The 17,412-nt window shown below is 42.1% G+C and overlaps 1 protein-coding gene across 1 annotated transcript in view; it reads right to left on the bottom strand.

The window, feature by feature from the left end:
• Positions 1–17,412, bottom strand: part of exoc6b (exocyst complex component 6B) — a 79,959-nt gene that overhangs the window by 5,696 nt on the left and 56,851 nt on the right. The window lies entirely within an intron of this gene.

The raw sequence follows: 17,412 nt of genomic DNA, 5'->3' as shown, positions 1-17,412 counted from the left end.
TGTGGGGGAGAGAGAGAGAAAAAAAGATGAAAAAGAAAAAAGAGTAAAGATGGAAAGAAACACAGATGGAGAGAAATGGATAACAGTGCAGAGAGTGAGGGTAAAGGAAGGGCAGATGAAGATGAATAGATAAGAGCCAGAGAAGGGGATGAACCAGTGTTAGGCGATGGAGGTGTGCCATTAGAAAAACAGGAAGGAGGAGGAGGACAGAAGATGTGGGCAACACACTTTCAAAGTTGGGACAAGAATACAGGGGTGTGCGTTCTGAGAAAGAGTTCATTTTGTGGTTTTTGAACAAATTTAACTTCAGTTTTTGGCATAATCCCAATTTCACTGTCCTAAATTAGAAACGTTCTACATCAACAGTATGATACCTTCACTGACCTACAAGACATTCACTTGTTTAAGAACAGAATGAGGTCTATTTCCTGATTAATTGGGATATAGGGTTTGCAGCACTATGGCACCTGAAGTTGAAAGTCTACCTCACAAATAGAAATATTTATAGGCTGACATTTTGGATCACATGACTGACCAACAAGCCATTTTTGAAGCAATCTGCAACAGATTCTGCGCAGTAACACTCAAGAGGTGGAGCCACAGTATCAAGCTGCCAATTAAAGCTGTCAAATCATCTGAAATACACCACTTTTTATAATAACAAATACAAATACAGTAACTACAAATTACCACTTGAACACACATCAGTGTACTAATATCTACCTAAAATGAAAGGAATCACTTGTAGCAAAAATTTGATTTGTACTTTGAATTTTAGTTTGCCTGGCGGCCCATCTGCTAACATGGAGGGGGCGGGGTTTATGACATATACTGCAACCAGCGACCAGGGGGCGATCGACTAGCTTCACTTCCAGGAACTGTCACATCATCCATTATGGTATTAGACTGAAACCTAATTTTCAGGTATAGCTCAGCCCTATAACACTTTCTCATGTCACATCCATCTACAGTAACAAATAAGATATGTTTCAGTGTTAAATTCAATCTAATGAGTAAAGAGGTCATGGCTTTCACCTGAATTCACCTCATCTGTGTCATGAAAACAGGAAGTGTCCTAAATATTTTCTACACTCACCAAAAGGTTAATATAACTTATGTTTTCCTCTAAATCTGACTTTGGACAAAGACTTCCTGATCTTTTCCTCCCCCCTTTGTCCTGGTCCCACCCTCTCCTAGCACAGTTTTCTCCTCCTCCCTTTTCTCCCTCTGGTCCTTTCACTTCTGTATGCATCTCCTCTCTCCCTCCTTTGTCCCCAAGTTCACCCTTGCATGGCCGAAGTTTGACCTGCTAATCCTCCCACATAAACAAGTACACATACACACGGGCTGCATGTGCACACATAAACAGGTACAGACGCACATAAATAAAGCCAGTTACATAAAGCATAAACAGCATCTGGCTGTGAGGCTATGTGAGCAAATGTGTCAGTTAATTAAATACAGATAGACAAAGTGTCAGTGTTTGTTTGTAAGCATAGCAAACACACACACACACACTGTTTCTGAATCACACCATCTGCTTGTGTGCAGTTGTGTAAGTGCACCTCACTGTTATATTTAAGATGAATGATAGACAGTTACCGTTCACTGAGGAGAAAAAAAGAAAGGAGGAGGAAAGAACAAGAAACATGACTGAAAAAATACAGAAGAAGAGAAGGGAGAAAAGGAGGAGAATATCAACTGGAGAAGTGGATATGAGAGAAGGAAAAACTGATTAGGAAGGAGAGAAAAGGAAGATAAAAGAGGAGATGAATGAGAGGTGAAGAGTAAGTAATGTGGAGGAAGGAGAAGGGAACCAGAAAAGGAAGGAAGGAAGAAAATGAGAGTACAAGAAGGCAGAAGAAAAAAAATCTAATGAGAAGAAAAAAGAACTGGAAACAGGAGGAAAAGAAGAGGAGAACAGAAAGAAAGAGGAGGAGGAGGAGGAGAGGATGGAGTTTTGGGTGAACTTGAGGTCAGTAGGTAAGTTTGAATCGAGGGAGGGGAGGAGGTGAGGGCCCACCTCCTGGAAAACACACACACCTGACCCCTGATTCACCCTACAACATACACAGAAAACGGCAGGTCTCTCTCTTCACCTCTCGCTGAACTTCTCTCTCCGTCTCACTCCCTCCCCCTGCCATGACCTCCCTGTGCTATCGCTCCTGTCTCCACACACACAGATTATTGCTTCCTCTAATTCTTCTGGGGGGACGCGCAGAAAAACAAAGTGACACGTTACCCTCACTTGTTTGTTTTCTCTCATTTCTCCTCCGCTAATGGGGTTCCTCCATCCCTCCCCCCTCCATCTTTTAGTTTCTGCTTTCACAGATCTCTACCTTCTTTTTATGCAGCCCATTCTTTCTTTCTTCTCCAATTGCTTTCCATTTATGCAGTCTCCTTTTCACTCCATTTTTCTTTCATTCCTCATTCAGATATTCTTTTGTTTTCTCAAGCTCTCTAGGTCCAACTTTATTTCTCCTCTCCATCTCTTTCTTGTCTCTGTGCAATAGGGCCCTCTATCCCTTCTTCTCATTTTCATCTTGCACATTTCTTCCATCTGTACTTCTTACTCTGCATCCTCTTTTTGCCTCGTTTTCTTTCTACCCCACTCAGTCTATCTGTACTTCCCTTACTGTACACATCTTGCTCCCCTCTCCTCTCTGACCTCCTCTTGTCTTTCTACTCTCCAAACTCTTTTCATCAACTTTACCTTAGCTCATCCTACCATCCTGTCTTTCTCTCCATCCATCCCCCCCCCCCCCTCCTCCTCCCCCCTCTTTAGCAGACTTGTTAATGGCTATTCTGGCTGTGGCCAGGATTTATTTGTTCGGGACTGTTGGGGGAATTGCTGTGTTCCCATTCCTAATGGCCAAACATCAGGGTCACCCAGAATTCATCATGTTTACACTCTGTGCGTACACACACACACACACACACACACACACACACACACACACACGTTGTGATTATGTAATGTATTTGCTATGAAAGAAAGATTTGTGACCAAACACCCTGAGCAAAGATCATTTGTCTGTACATAACAGTAAAAAAAAAAAAGATAATCTTCTTGAAGTAATACAATATTTCCAAACACTTTTCTCCTGCATGCCTTCACTCTTTCTCCCTCCAAACCTCCACTCCTCTTAGACTCTTAGCAGTCCACCTCTTCTTTACATTTGACAGGTAAAGAGGGCAAAGGTCACTAAAAGCTAAGAAAGAGGATTTGACTTTTATCAAGAAAAGCAGCCATTATGGCACCCTTCCATCTGCTCAGTCTGTTCTTTCCAAATCTTCCCCTCTTCTCCCATCAATCATCCATCCATCCATTCATGTGCTTCAAGCAATCACAGAAGGGCTGCAACTAATGACTACTTTTATTAACTAATCAGTTAGTTCCTCAGTTGTGTTTGGTTTTTAAATCACTGAAAACCAATGAACATAGCCCATCACAATTTCACTGACTGTTCCGTTCTGTCATATTGATGACCAATCAGCTAGACTGACTGTCCAGTCATGGCACCATCACTGCTCATGAACTAAACTAAAAGCTCCTAAAACACAGAACAGCAAAATCCACAGCAAGACCAGGCACAGCTCCAAATTTCTTGAATGAAATAATGTGTTTGAATGGTTTTGTTTTTATCAGCCCCCCCATGCTCCTAGCCCAGACACAATGTTTTCTACATACCACAGCTTAAAGGTTCAGAGGTCACCAAAAGCGAAGAAAAGTGCTATTGACTGCTGTCATGTAAAAGAGGGTCGCTGTGACACCTGTCTGTCATCAGTCATCTCTCCATCTCTTAGTCACTAAACCCTCATTTGAGTTCAAAGGTTAACACCTGCACACAAAGGCCACACTGATGCCCGTCACTCAATTCTGCCTCTTGCTGTCTGGCTGGACTAAGACTAAGGTTGACAAGGGGAAAAAAAAGAGAGAGAGAAGAAAACATCTTAGTCGTTTGTGGAAAAAAATAAGTTGTCAGTCGTCTTCCTTGTCCCTTCAACCAGAAATAAAAGCAGAGAAAGTGTTTTCTTTATAACCTCCTCAGAAACCAACAGATATGTCATGTCTCATTCACTACCTGCCGCTGTGTTTCTCTTTGCTTGCAACTCTTCATCTACAACATGTTACTGGGATTAAAGAAACCATGCTAAATTGGTTCAAATCTTATTTATCAGGCAGATTCCAAATAGTTCATGTTAATGATAAATCATCCATGCAGACTAAAAAGTTTGTCATGGTGTCCCATGACAAGCTCTCTAAAAAGTTTGTCATGGTGTCCCATGATAAGCTCTTCTCCTCCCGTCTCCATTTTATTTTTATATGCCACCATTACATGTCACTAACTGTGTGTCTTCTCTCTCTCCCTGTACTTTTCAGCAGGTATCTCTGCCTCTGGAGCTCTACATTTAGTTGTAGTTTTTATCATGTTTATAATTCTGTTTATTCTCTAACTAGTGCTGCAGTCCAGCTCAATCAACTGTCACGGTCACTTGCAATAAAAAAAGTTATGAGGGCCTGTCTCAGTTTTCTACAACAAAGGAGGAAAACTGCAAAATAAATGTGAATGTTGGGCATTTCTGTTTGATAAATGACTGATTATCAGAAACATACTGTACCTAGCTACCAAAGGCTGTTCAAACTGAACTGAGTGTTATATCCAGGTCAGAAAGCAGTGCAGTCCATTTAGAATCTGACTGACAACCTGCAGGAAAAAGGATTTTACACTTAACCCCAGAGTCAGCTCTTGACCCCTAAAAGCAAGAGGTCAAAGGTCCTATTATTGGGCAACAGTGTCCAACTACTGGTACTCTCAAAGTCTGACAGACACTCCTCCACTTTCACTTAAGCTCCAACAAGCAGTCATTCCCCCACACAATCTTCTTTATCTAACACTTCTGCAGTTCCTGTTTATGTTTTCAGTTTCTTCTTTCTGGCAACATTTGTTTTAAACTTAACCCCATGAGCGTATGAAACACCCACTATTTTTGCTTGTGTCCACAACACGCAAACGTGTCCCCTGCAGCTTGAAACACTATCGCTCTATCTTGAGCTATGAATGGAATGAAGTAAACTTGGATGTTTATCGCTTGCAACAGGGAACTATTTTTTTATTTATTTATTTTTTACCAAAGGGCAAAACATTTTATTAAAACCAAAAGTTGGTATCTTTGTACATCTGCCTGCAGCCTCATTTCTATGACCGCTATGTAGCACAACCTCAACTGTGATACTCCTCCAGTGTACACTGTGCACTACTCACTACCTGCAGAGTAATAAAATACAGCGAAGTAAAGATACAATCATGGTTCTTTATCACTTCCTGCAGAGAATATTTGTGTTGCTCCTGTATGCAGAGAGGTCAAAGGTCAGCTACAAAACAGCACCACTGGAGCCTGCACAAGGGAACCTGAACAGATTGGATGCATTTCATACGGGAGCTTTCATCTAGGTATCACATTTAGACTGACATGTTATCCAAAAGCTATATCCAGTAGCACACAAAAGTCATAAGCCTAAGTCAGAGTGGCCGGCAGACAAAGTTGTTACTGTACTTTTTGCCCTACATATCTCACAGCAATGGCCAAACTGATCTCTGAAAACATTTCAATGCACTCTGTGATCTCAGTGCAGAATATTCCCACCTGCCCACTCCTCAGTAAAAATATAATCCTTTATTGCTTATTGTTGGCCACTGGTGCAACATTAGGACACTAGGGGGTTAAGGATTTGCAGCTCATTTTCTGGTGCTAAACAGTGAAATTGGATGTATTCATATCTACTAAGGAGTCACTGGGGCCTTTGAGTGGAGAAACAGAAGAAGTGCAGCACTGCAGGAATTTACATGTACTATGTATTTTAAGGAGTTCCTGTTCAGGGATGCAAAAATCAGGGAAGACAGAATGGAACTTTATAAACATACCCTCAGCACCCGACTTACCACCGCTGCAGCAGGGAGAACTGTGGCTGAAATGCAATGTCAGGAGAACCCAGGTATAAAATTTGTGGCCCTGCTGTCAGTCATCTGAGATCTAATCACCGTTAAGAACACGTGAGGAAGGAGAGGGCGTTTGTTAATTATCACTCACCAGAGGAGAATGTGAGGGACTTTGCCAGGCTTTACTGAACAAAATAAAAGACAATCTGACAGAAAACTATGTGATTGCAGTTCCAAAATATGTTTGTTTCTTCAACTACTAAGGCAAGTCATGGTAAACGGAATCTTCTGCTGCCACTTTTGTTCCACCCGCCCGCAGTACAGGCATGCCCTTACTAGCTGAAGTGCGTTCAAATTAACGCTGCTGCAGCTGTGCACATTTGCATCATCAGTGTTAGTAAATATGCTGCTACATTTAAAAACTGTGGTGCTGCAATATTTTCCAGGCATGACAATGATTTGTGACAAGCTTAGTAAATATCCCCCTAAGGTAGTATGTTTTTAGGGAGGGGACAGCACGACTTATTCCCTTTTCCAATCCACTCTGTTGAACTCATGTGATGGAGTCCAAGTTTTCTTAGTCAAACTAGTGTTTCAAAGGTCATGGATGAACTTTCATGCTCAAAGAGAAAACTTGTGTTCAGTCATGGAGTTAATTTTGAGTGATGCTGTGATCTGATACTATTCACTTTAAGTACGGTTTCCTAATCATGGTGATAACAACTAAATATTGTACCAGTCTGGAGCAATGTACTGACACACCACCACACACTGAGCTGTGCAGATTCTAAACTGAATATTGGTATGCGGTATTATGCAGGTTTCACACAACCCAGCAACACTATTAAGTACTTGTTGGCCAAACGCTAGTTGGCAAGAGTGAATGAGAACATGGCTCCTAAATGACTTTTTACATCTTCATGTCACAGGCATGATTCTCTGAACTCTAGGATACCTTACTTACATAATGCATGTTTCCTGTCTCCTGCTTTGTATCTAACCTGTTTTCCTCTCTATTGTCCCTATTCTCTCTTCTTGTTTCCATCTTTCTCTCACTTATTACTTCCATTAAACACATAACACTTCCACATCCTCCCTCTCTCTTCGCCAGTGACAGGAGTCGTACGGCCCTCTAAAAAAGTGAGAGGGCTAAAACGAAATGAGTGTGGGAAAAAAAAGAGAAACAAAAACAAGAAAAAAGTGCTGATGGTTCAACTAGGGGTCTCTGCTGTCAATTAGATACTACACAGATGGAGAGCGGGCGAGTGAGAGGCAGACGGAGTGGGCGAGAGAGAGAGAGAATAAGATGAAAAAAATGAGAAGGAAGAGAGAAATTTCAAAAAGAATAGTTGGGGAAATATTACTGGACTGCAGAAGAAAGGGAAAGAAGGCAGTGAAGGAGGTCAGGGAGAGGGTAACTAGATGTTATAGAGGACGAACGAGCAAGCGAGAAACAGGGAGACGATAAACGAGTGCAGGCTGAAGTCAGAGGGGCCTGCTGGGAGCTGCTCTGCACGCTGATAAAGTAAATAAAGACAGAATACTCCAAAACAAACATGACCAAAAAAACAGCAGTTTTTAGCTGCGCTCTGAGCTCAATTGAGATTTGAGCACTTTTTAAAAAGGTCAATTTGGCCTCAGCCATTTTTTTTAAGTCAGTTTAAGTCCAGACCCTTTTCAGAGGTTAATTCTGGGTCTGGAGTTCATTTAGGGGTCACCCACTTTTCAGACTTAGCTTTGGTAAAGCTTTCATTTCCTTTTAATTCCTCTGCAAGAAGAGAATCTGATTTATTATAATGCTGCATTAAACATTTTATGTAGATTCAGTTACTTTTAAACTTAGCTTGAGTCAGTGAATTCAGAGTCTCCCTGTAGGTGCAGAATTTTACTTAAACATCAGAAAAGGGAAACTATTCTTGGTTTAAACTGCTAATAGTCATGTACAACATGTGACAAAGGGTTTTGGAGCAAACAGTTTGGTCTGAATGGGTGACAAGCAAGCAAACACATAAAGGGGCCTACTACACTAAACCCTCTAAAATTCAGACACATTTAATAACATTTCAAATATATGTGGCCCCAAAGTCAATGGCAAAAATCTGGTTTGCCAATACAAAAAATATGAAACATTCAAGTGTTTCACAATATTGTACTCGAACTTGAAATTAAACGCGTCTCTCATTCTGTTTCCTCACAATCTCACAAGAGAAAACAGTTGAAAGGTGAGAGATGTTTAAGGGTTTCAAATGTTTTGGTTTGACCATGGAATGACTGCAGACTCTCTCTGACACACACACACACACACACACACACACACACACGGGAAGGGGTGTAGATGCAAGTTGTATCGGGGAGACTGAGGGAGAGGTCAAGACTGATAACGCAGAACAATGACCTGACCCGGTCACCACACGGTCAGTGTGTGTATGTGTGTGTGTAAAAAAATATGCATGACAGTCACTCTGTGTGGCTGAAGGTGTGATGCATGTCATGGTGGGAGACATGGGGGGGTGTGTGTGTTTGTGTGTGTGTGTGTGTCTGATTTTATGAGTCAAAGGCATGGTGTGAGAGATCAATTTAGACTACTGTTTGGACACGTTCCTATTAAATTGAACAGGAACGTCTAAGTGTATCAAAGAGCAACCCCCCCCCCCTGTGTCATTTGACCACTGGTCATCAGCAGCGACCGGCCACTCCCCACCTCTGTTGCTGTGACCACAGCCTGACCTGCGGTCGCGCCGATAAGGCCGGCCACAGACAGGACAGGAAGTTGAAGCAGGGGCCGAGAAACATACGAACACAAAGTGACCCTTCCCATACAAATAACAGATTGAACTTATGAATCCGCAGACACATGCTTTCAGATCAGCAACTATTTTTTGCAGCGTTATCTTGAGCACAGCGGGATCACCTACTGTTTTTATTACTCAGTGTGTGTGAGTGTGTGTGTGTGTGTGTGTGTGTAGTCACCTGTAAAATATAGAGAGGAAAACAAAATGTGTGCATGTGTGTGATAAGGGTGTGTAGTTGTGTAAGTAGCAGATGTACCGGATTTAGTGTGTTTGTGTGCATGTGATCAGATAAGGGTGTTTTGGGGGTCTGACGGCTAGTTCTCATCCCTCCCTGGCACCAATACTTATCCCACTGACCTCACACTGCACCCAATTTGGGTGTGTGTGTGTGTGTGTGTAAAACCTGTTTATCTGCTCAGTGTGTTTGACAGAGACATCAGCCTCCATGACGCCTAGTAATCGCACTTTAAGGGGAAGAAAAGGAAGAAGCAGAAATTGAGAGAATGCAGAGGAAGAGGAGAGTGACAGGAATACAGGAGTGGCAGAGGAGGAGGGGGGGGGCTGCACAGAGATACTCCAAAACAACAATAAAAGCGCATGTTGGCATGTTGATTCAAGTGGAGCATGACAAATTTATAGACCTATAAATATAGTCACCTATCTCATTCTGCAGCTTCATTATTTCAATTTTCTTAACTGACTCAGGAAAAGAATAACCAGTTCAAAATCTAATATGATCTAAAATGTGATCATTTGAAGTAAATGAACAATTGATAAATCTGGGAAAATTTGTTTAAAGAATTAACTCATTTTCCTTTTCTTCACATAATTTCCTAATATTGTGTTTTACTAACAGAAGTTTTTTCCTGGGCTATACTCCTCCTCCAACAGGAATAGATAATATCTGAATGCATAGACACATCAAGTCCTGGTTAAACTTAGTTTATATCCATCTACTACTTAAAAAATCTGAATACTATTTAGCATACAATTTGCAAAAATGACACCTTCACTATATGTTATGAAGGATGAAAAGTAGACATCTGCATCTTTCCATCTTTAAGTGCAACATCCTCTTCACCATCAGCCTTTAGGGCTGACATACTCAAACTAGACGGCACTCAGACTGCAGACCTCTGCCAAGGCCGATCACTGCCTTGCTGCACCCCGTAGGATGGGACACTAGTGACTGTTTTGACTTAAAGTAATATTTTACAATGAAAAAGGCATCTAGTAGTGCTCAAAGTTTACTAGTTTAACTGAGGAAAGCACAGAGATGTAGGAAACTCAAGGAGAGAGAAACAGAGGGATGGGATGCAGTTCAAGTTCTCAGCCAGATTTGAAGCCAGAATGTAATAGTTGTATGGTTACATGGATCATCTCTTACATTGCTTGTCCACTACGATGCCCAGTGGACAAGAATTTCTATGCGCGTTTCTGTGCAGGATCAGGAAAAGCAAAGTTTTGAGCAATTTCGTGTTTCTACACTTGAAGGTTTGCACATGTTAAGTGTCCAATAAAAGCAAATGACTGGCTGCATTTTGTGCAAAGTGTTTGCGTGTGTGTCCCCCTCTGCCGTTCTTCCAATAGGTCAGCAGGCAAGCATTTAGATGTCCATCTGCTGCTCATCCTCCCTTTTTCTGTGCTCATCCTACTCTTTCACCCCTCTCCACTCCTCTATTCATCCCCCCTTCTGTGACCGGTCAAACGGATGAAGGGAAATGTCAGCCTCCCGAGGAGAGAGAGAGGGAGAGAGGTAAAGGGACAGCGGGAGAGACGGTGGGGGAATCAAAAGAGACCACCCTGTATGACTGTTTCACCAGCCGTATCACTTTCACCTGACTGCACTCTTTTACTCGCTATCCTTCGTTTTTTGCTCCACTCCGCAACATTTTCATGCATTCACGTCTCGTTTTCTCTCTCAACGAGTTCAGAATCTGGCCAGAAGGCTTTCTTTTCGTGTCCATCTCCTCCTGCCATCTTCCTTTCATACAATCCTTCTCCAGTGTTTCCCATAAACCCTCTTCCCTTTTCTCACATCCATGCCCTTCTGACCGGATTCTGCATTCTCACTATCTCTGCCTGCAATAACTCCTCTCCTTCCACCTACACGAGGGTTTGAAAGGTCAGTCTGTTGCTGACATGGTAGAGCCGCTGACACAGATACGTACAGTTCGTCCCTGCCTTGTGAACAGTCTCTTTCCTGAACCTGACCTGTCACACACACTGTGTTACAAACACACCCACACACTGCAGCTGTCCCAGTGTAACCACAGTTCTTAGAAACGTGACAGTAGCAGATTTTTTTCCACCCATCTCTCTGACCTTGTCTATCTCTTCCTGTTCTCATTCTCACCTCTGTGTAGCCTTCTCCTCGCTTTTGTTTCTCCTTAAATTTTCCATCCTGACAATTTTTTTTTTTTTGCTTTACTTAAAAGTACCTAAAGACTTGGTTTCAACTTGAAACAACTAAAAGCCAGGAAATTTCAAATTTGTTTTCCTACAACAATAAAAAATGAATCAGACAATGACAGGCAGACCTTGCTTACCTGCACACCTTAAATATTTAATTATTAGGCCTCTGCTTTGAAAGGACTTGTTCTCAGATATTTAAAAACACTGGAAAGGAAAATGTTCATATGGCTTTTCAATTTGTCAGCGTACAGTATCTGAATGGTGAATTCTGATAAGTTTTCTTAGAAAGACTCGTGGCCTAGCTTTGATTTTGGTTCCCAGTTAAAAAGTTCAAGCGGATCTAAGGAAGCCAGAAGACAGAGCTGACAGTAAGTCAGCTGTGTTATAAGTCATATATACTGTGAAAAGAAAAGGAAGTAGGTTCAAGGAAGGGTTACATACACTGCTGCCTAAAGTAGCTACTTTTAGGTTTCTAGTCACATTAACTAAAAAGGCATGTTTTCTTAGCTCCTGGAATAAAAAGCAAAGCAAACTATTTATATGGTGCATTTCCATCACAGTGAGTGCTTCACATGAAACATATTGTATGTATATAATGGAAAAAAAAAATGTTTTCAGGGTATTTAAGTTCAAACTGGGCTCATCCTCAAAGTGAATTCTGAAGGCAAAGCTCCATAACAACATATGATACGTCACTAAACATGGTGTGATTATCTATACTGTATGTCCTATGAACTACTCTCCTCCACTTCTCTCCACACTGCTTTTGTTTCCCTCTACTACTCGTCCTCTTTACCTTTATCTCTCCATTCTGTCACTAACCTCCTTGCTCCCTCTTCATCTCCTCATCCTTCCACATATGGGTGCAGATTTCAGGTCACCTTGACTAAAGAAAGTCTGGATTACACAGGAAATAAATCCTACTAACATACAACCTGGTTTAACAGTGGCTTAACTGACAACTTTGACAGGTATAAGAGACTGAGGAGAATTACGGTGATGCCCTGCAGCCCTGATATTATGAATGCTGACACTAGGTTAACTGCTAAATAAAGAGATTTAGGCATAAAGTTTTTGAGACCACATGATTATGAGGGATTATTTTGTGGAAGAGTGTTTCATTTATTTCAGTGGCAGTCGGCAAACAAAGGAAGCAAGGAACTTGTGCACTCCAAGAAGGAACAATGAGGTTACAAATAAACTGTGGCAGAGTGAGTTGAAGGCTTCCTGCTACAGCAATGGATGACCTCGCTTTGTGCAGGTTGTTTTTCTTACTGTACAAGAAGAAAAAGGAGCAGCTTATTCTGAAGCAGGAAACAAGCCCTCATATGTCTATATTTACAAATTAACTTCTGGTGTCATCTCACCAAACACAGCGCTGCATGGTTCCCAGTTAAAAGGATAATAAAAAACAAAATGAAACTCGCTGTCTGTGTAATTAAGCTGCCACACTGAACAAGTTTGCGTTGCTTTTACTTCTTTCTCAACTGGAACATAAGCAGTTCCCCAGTTACGCCATAAGAAAGATGTGGGAGAAGGGGATTTGCACCCCTTTAACTGTCCAACTAGCACTTCAGTAGAAGCACATCGCCTTCTTATGCTTATTTAACTTTGTTAGCATTACTGGTTCCTCATGTACAATTAATGTTGCAAGAGGCCTTTGTTTAAAAAAAAAAAGACATAAGGTCATTTGATTTAGTGCTACACAGTAATGTATATACTCTGTGTTCAAATGGTTATTGGCTTTAAAGCTGGAATAGAATTAATAGACTACACTGGAATTAACAGTGTGGCGCTCTCTCCTCTGTTGATACTTGAACTCCAGAGTTTCTAAATGCAAACAAAGTCAGACTATAATGTACAGAAAATGAGTAGGCTGGTCATGTCTCCAATACCTTCTCTTCCCACAATTACTCTTTCCAACCTTTTCTCATGTTCCTGCCCTCATCGTCTCAGTCTGGGTTACAAGGAGGTGAGACAGAGGTTTCCTCTCCTATTCGGCCTCATCTCATAGCCTGTTTAAAATCTGCACACATGCACACACAGGCACGAGGAGAATCTGCTATCCTGTCACTGGATAATCACTACTGGCTATGCCGATCAGTCTACACAGTTGTCATGCTGTGACATGTTGCTTTTGGAGAGCAAGAAAGTGAAGAAAAAGTTGAAGAAACTGAAGGACATGCAGAAGGCAAGTGGAGTAAAAAAGCAAGGAAAAATCTGGAAAGAGAAGCAAAAACTGAGAAAAACTAAGAAGAAAATTGGAAACTGAAAAATGATAGGGAAAGGAAAATGCTGAGGAGGAGAGAGGAAAAGAAAGGAGAGGAGGCAATTAGGGATATAAGGAGAGGACAGAAGAAAGGAGAAGAAACACTTGAAGGCAGGGAGAGGAGAAACTTGGGGAGAGCAAAGGAAAGGAAAAGTTGATAGAGGAGAAGAATGACAGGAATTTATGAGGAGAGAAGACAAATGGAAATATTAGGGGGAAATGTCAACAGTAAAAAAAAAGTGAAGGTGACTGGAAAAGGAGTCAAAAGTTCAATAAAGCAAAGACAAGAAAGATAAAAGAAGACAGGAAAAGACATGACATTTAAAAAAAGGCAACAGAGAGGGATGAATAGATGAAATTTGACAGTCTGTGGTCTACCATAGGAATGAGCCAGGGATCAATCAATGACAGAAAAGACCCCCCCTTCACACACACACACACACACACACACACACACACGACTAGGCCGAAGGTGGAGGAATGCTGGCTGGCGTATGAATGAGTAGAGAAGGGGACGAGTGGAACTTTACAGTTGCAAGTGTGTTTCTTGGGGGCCACCACAACGCACACTCAAGGGCCAGCCAAAGGTTTGGAGTAACCTGAGACTTCTGAATGTTCTAAATATAGAAGGATTGATAGGATCAGTGAAAAAGGCCAGCCTGGGGAGTGCGCACACACAGACACACACAGACGCAATCAACCTCCTACGCTCACCGAATTATTTAGCAATGGCAGAGAACAGGGGAAAGCTGCTGACAGCTCAGATCAGCTTGTTACAGCGTTTTTCTAGACAGTCTGAAATGGTTTTCATAAAAGTGTGTTACTATTTTCATCTGCCGCTGAACTAAGAGGACGTACAGTGTAAGAATAGGTTTAATTAATTCTGTGCCATGTGTGCAATTATCTAAAAGTTCAATCAGGTCTATAGGTTGAGTGTTAGACCTACAGAGCGCACTATGATAGCATGTTAAACTCCGTATTTTGTATAAGCTGTGTTTTTCAAACTGCTTAGAGACAAACCATGTTTTCATCTCTTTCTGTGTGTACAGTGTGTGTCTATGCATGTGTGACTGTGACTGTGTGTGTGTGTGTCCTGGGAGAACTCCTATCTGGGCCCCGTCCCAGGACCCTGGAACCTTCCAGGACACCGGGACCCGACCACACAACAAACGGCCCCGTCAGCGTGATTTATCGACCATTCACCACCAGGTCACACACATATTGACTGAAGGCGTGCACACACACACACACACACACTCCAAAGCATCAATGCTCATATACGAGCACATATGAAAGTCAGCATGTCAACACACAAATATGAGTAATTTACCCAAAAGAAAGCGGGTCAGGCATGAAAAGATGCGCTTGGGCAGATGTGTACACACACTAGTTACTTATGAAAGAGCATATGGGGGCGGGAGGAATGGGCTTCTTTTGATATGATAAGAATGGTTACAAAAAACAATGGATGAGAGGCTAAAAGAGAAAAAAATAAAAGAGCAAAGGGGTTGAATAACTCCAAAAGGAGCGATGGAGCCGATTCAGCAAAAGAAAGAGGAAAGAGGAGGGGGAAGGATGAGGAGATAGAGGGAACAAGAAGAGATGGAGAGGATGGAGATGGAGGAAGAAGAAGATGAAGCAAGCAGTGGCAGCAAAATGAGGGAAAGGGCAAGGAGCGGAGGACAGACAGGAAGAGGAGGGGGTTGAAGTAAACACTGATGCTGGATGAATGCAATTTTTTTCTTTTCTCCTTTTCCCCATCTTTCCCCCCTTCCTTCTCCGAGCGAGAGAACAAGAGGCACTGCATCATCCCGACAGGCGGAGAAAGAGAAGAGAGGGAGAGAGAAAGAGGGATTGTGATGGAGGGATAAAAGGCTATCCGTCTCTGTCTGTCACCTCATTCATCGTCCCCTGCTCCGTCCTGCCGGCCCATCCGTCATCTGCTGTCACACACACAGAAAAATACAGACACACACTTTCCAACCATTTTCACACACTCCACGACGACGGCAAACACACACGCATCAAAGATGGGCAGGCAGACACACAAACTTCAACTCCCTCTCTGCCTTGTTTCACAGTCACTGCGATGACACAAAAACGAACACACACACACACACACACACACACACACACACAGTGCTCAGCTTCACACAGGCGCGCGCACACTTTCTACCCACTTTCAGAGCAACAACGACAAACACACAGCAGTCTGAGAGCCACAAAAACTTTCACTCGGGCTCTCCGCCCCGTTTCACACATTCAGTGATGACCGACACACACACTGCGCTTAGTTTCACACATTCATAACGATGACAAACACACACCAAAGTCTCTCCCGAAAGAATACACTCAAAAACGACGATGGCAAACAAGTTCGCTCACACGCACTTGCCTGCCAGACATTTTCTTTTTTTCGCAAAGACAAAATACGACAACACGCACATGCACAAACGCACTCATGCACACACACTCCGCCCAACATCCTGGATTCTCAGTGGAGCCGTCCAGCTTTGACTGGTTCTGCTCTGTTTTTCCCAGGACCCGAAACAAGATGCCCCAACACACAGCTCGGCCACTTCCTGCACTCTGCTGTTTCACAGTATCAGGGCTGAGGACTCAGGTCGGCCCCCGGGGAAACTGGTAAAAAAGGCCCTGAGCTGGTGTCAAGACTTACAGCAAGTGGAGGACAATCTGATGAGTGACTGACAAAATATTTCAGCTCTTAAAGCTAATAAAAGTTAATCAAGGTCTTCAGGAAAGCTACGTTACAGTTCCAGTATGTTGATGATATTGAGTATGAACTCTCTGCTTGATTACATCTGCTGTTTGTGTTAATCACAAGTCAACGTACTGCAAGGAAAAAGGAGCGCTGGTGGTAGAGACACTGTTGGACTTTGCTAGAGTTTTGTCGAGAAAGAAAATATCTATCAATGTTTTTGCTGTTGCTGCTTGCTAATAGATCAACAAATTGTGTAAGACTGTGTAACGGCAAACTTTATTCCATGAAGAAGCAGTTCAACCTGGTTCACAGTGCAAAGGAACGCAAGTCAGGTCTGTGCCTAAATTTTAGCTCTAAGCCCGCAGCTTCAACTGTACCCCTGAATCCATCTTACAATAAAACCGATGTGGAATGGCTTAAATCACTGAGAGGATTTGTTCAAATCCACCCACAAACTACCAATCAAATGTTCGGACACACTTTTCCATTCAATTCAACGGAAAAGTAATCTCCTATAGTTCCTCCTACTGGATTGCACAACATATGGAAATTATACTGGTGGATTACTATAAATCTCACCAAGAGCGGGGGGGAAACAGTCCGACACATTCTCCAATAATCTGTTTAGACAGATCTGAATCCATTGGATTGGTTTGACTGTTGGCATCATGGGAAAATCCATCAAACCATGTGCATTATTTTGATCATCTTTTAAATCCTACATAAATACCGTACATTTGTCATGAACTCTGTTTTTGTATGCAGTTTCTAGGTTCCTCACTTCGACTCACTAGGGCCCTTTTGTATCTTTGAATTTTGAAACTAATTGATAAAGCTCTCCCCAAAAAGAACACAGTTCCCCAGAAGCAACAAAAATTAAAGTTAGGGTGATAACAAATAATCAAAAACCATATTAAACATGGATTCTAATCAAAATGAACTACATAGGAATTAAAACTAAAACAAAAGTTTGACACCCCCTCATCTTTTTTCCCCCCGTCTTTTACTTCTCCTCCCAGGGTGCTGGAGTTGCGGTTTTAAAGGTACTTGCACGATTGCAGTAGGCTACCTCCAGTTTTCACAGAAAGTATACATCTGGTCTGTTTTACTTTGAATGGAGGCGACATTCATGCATCGAAGAAGGATCTAATTATCACAATACACAGAGCTGATGTGCTGTCGTAGTGCCTGTAACTGGGACATGTGCATCCACTTTTGTGTTATTTTGAGCACCTGTGTGTAGCCTAACTACTGTGTGTTGATCTGATGTCA

The sequence above is a fragment of the Monopterus albus genome, unplaced genomic scaffold, assembly GCF_001952655.1.
Source record: "Monopterus albus unplaced genomic scaffold, M_albus_1.0 scaffold324.1, whole genome shotgun sequence".
Classification (NCBI taxonomy): domain Eukaryota; kingdom Metazoa; phylum Chordata; class Actinopteri; order Synbranchiformes; family Synbranchidae; genus Monopterus; species Monopterus albus.
This window is presented reverse-complemented; position numbering and strand designations above follow the sequence as displayed.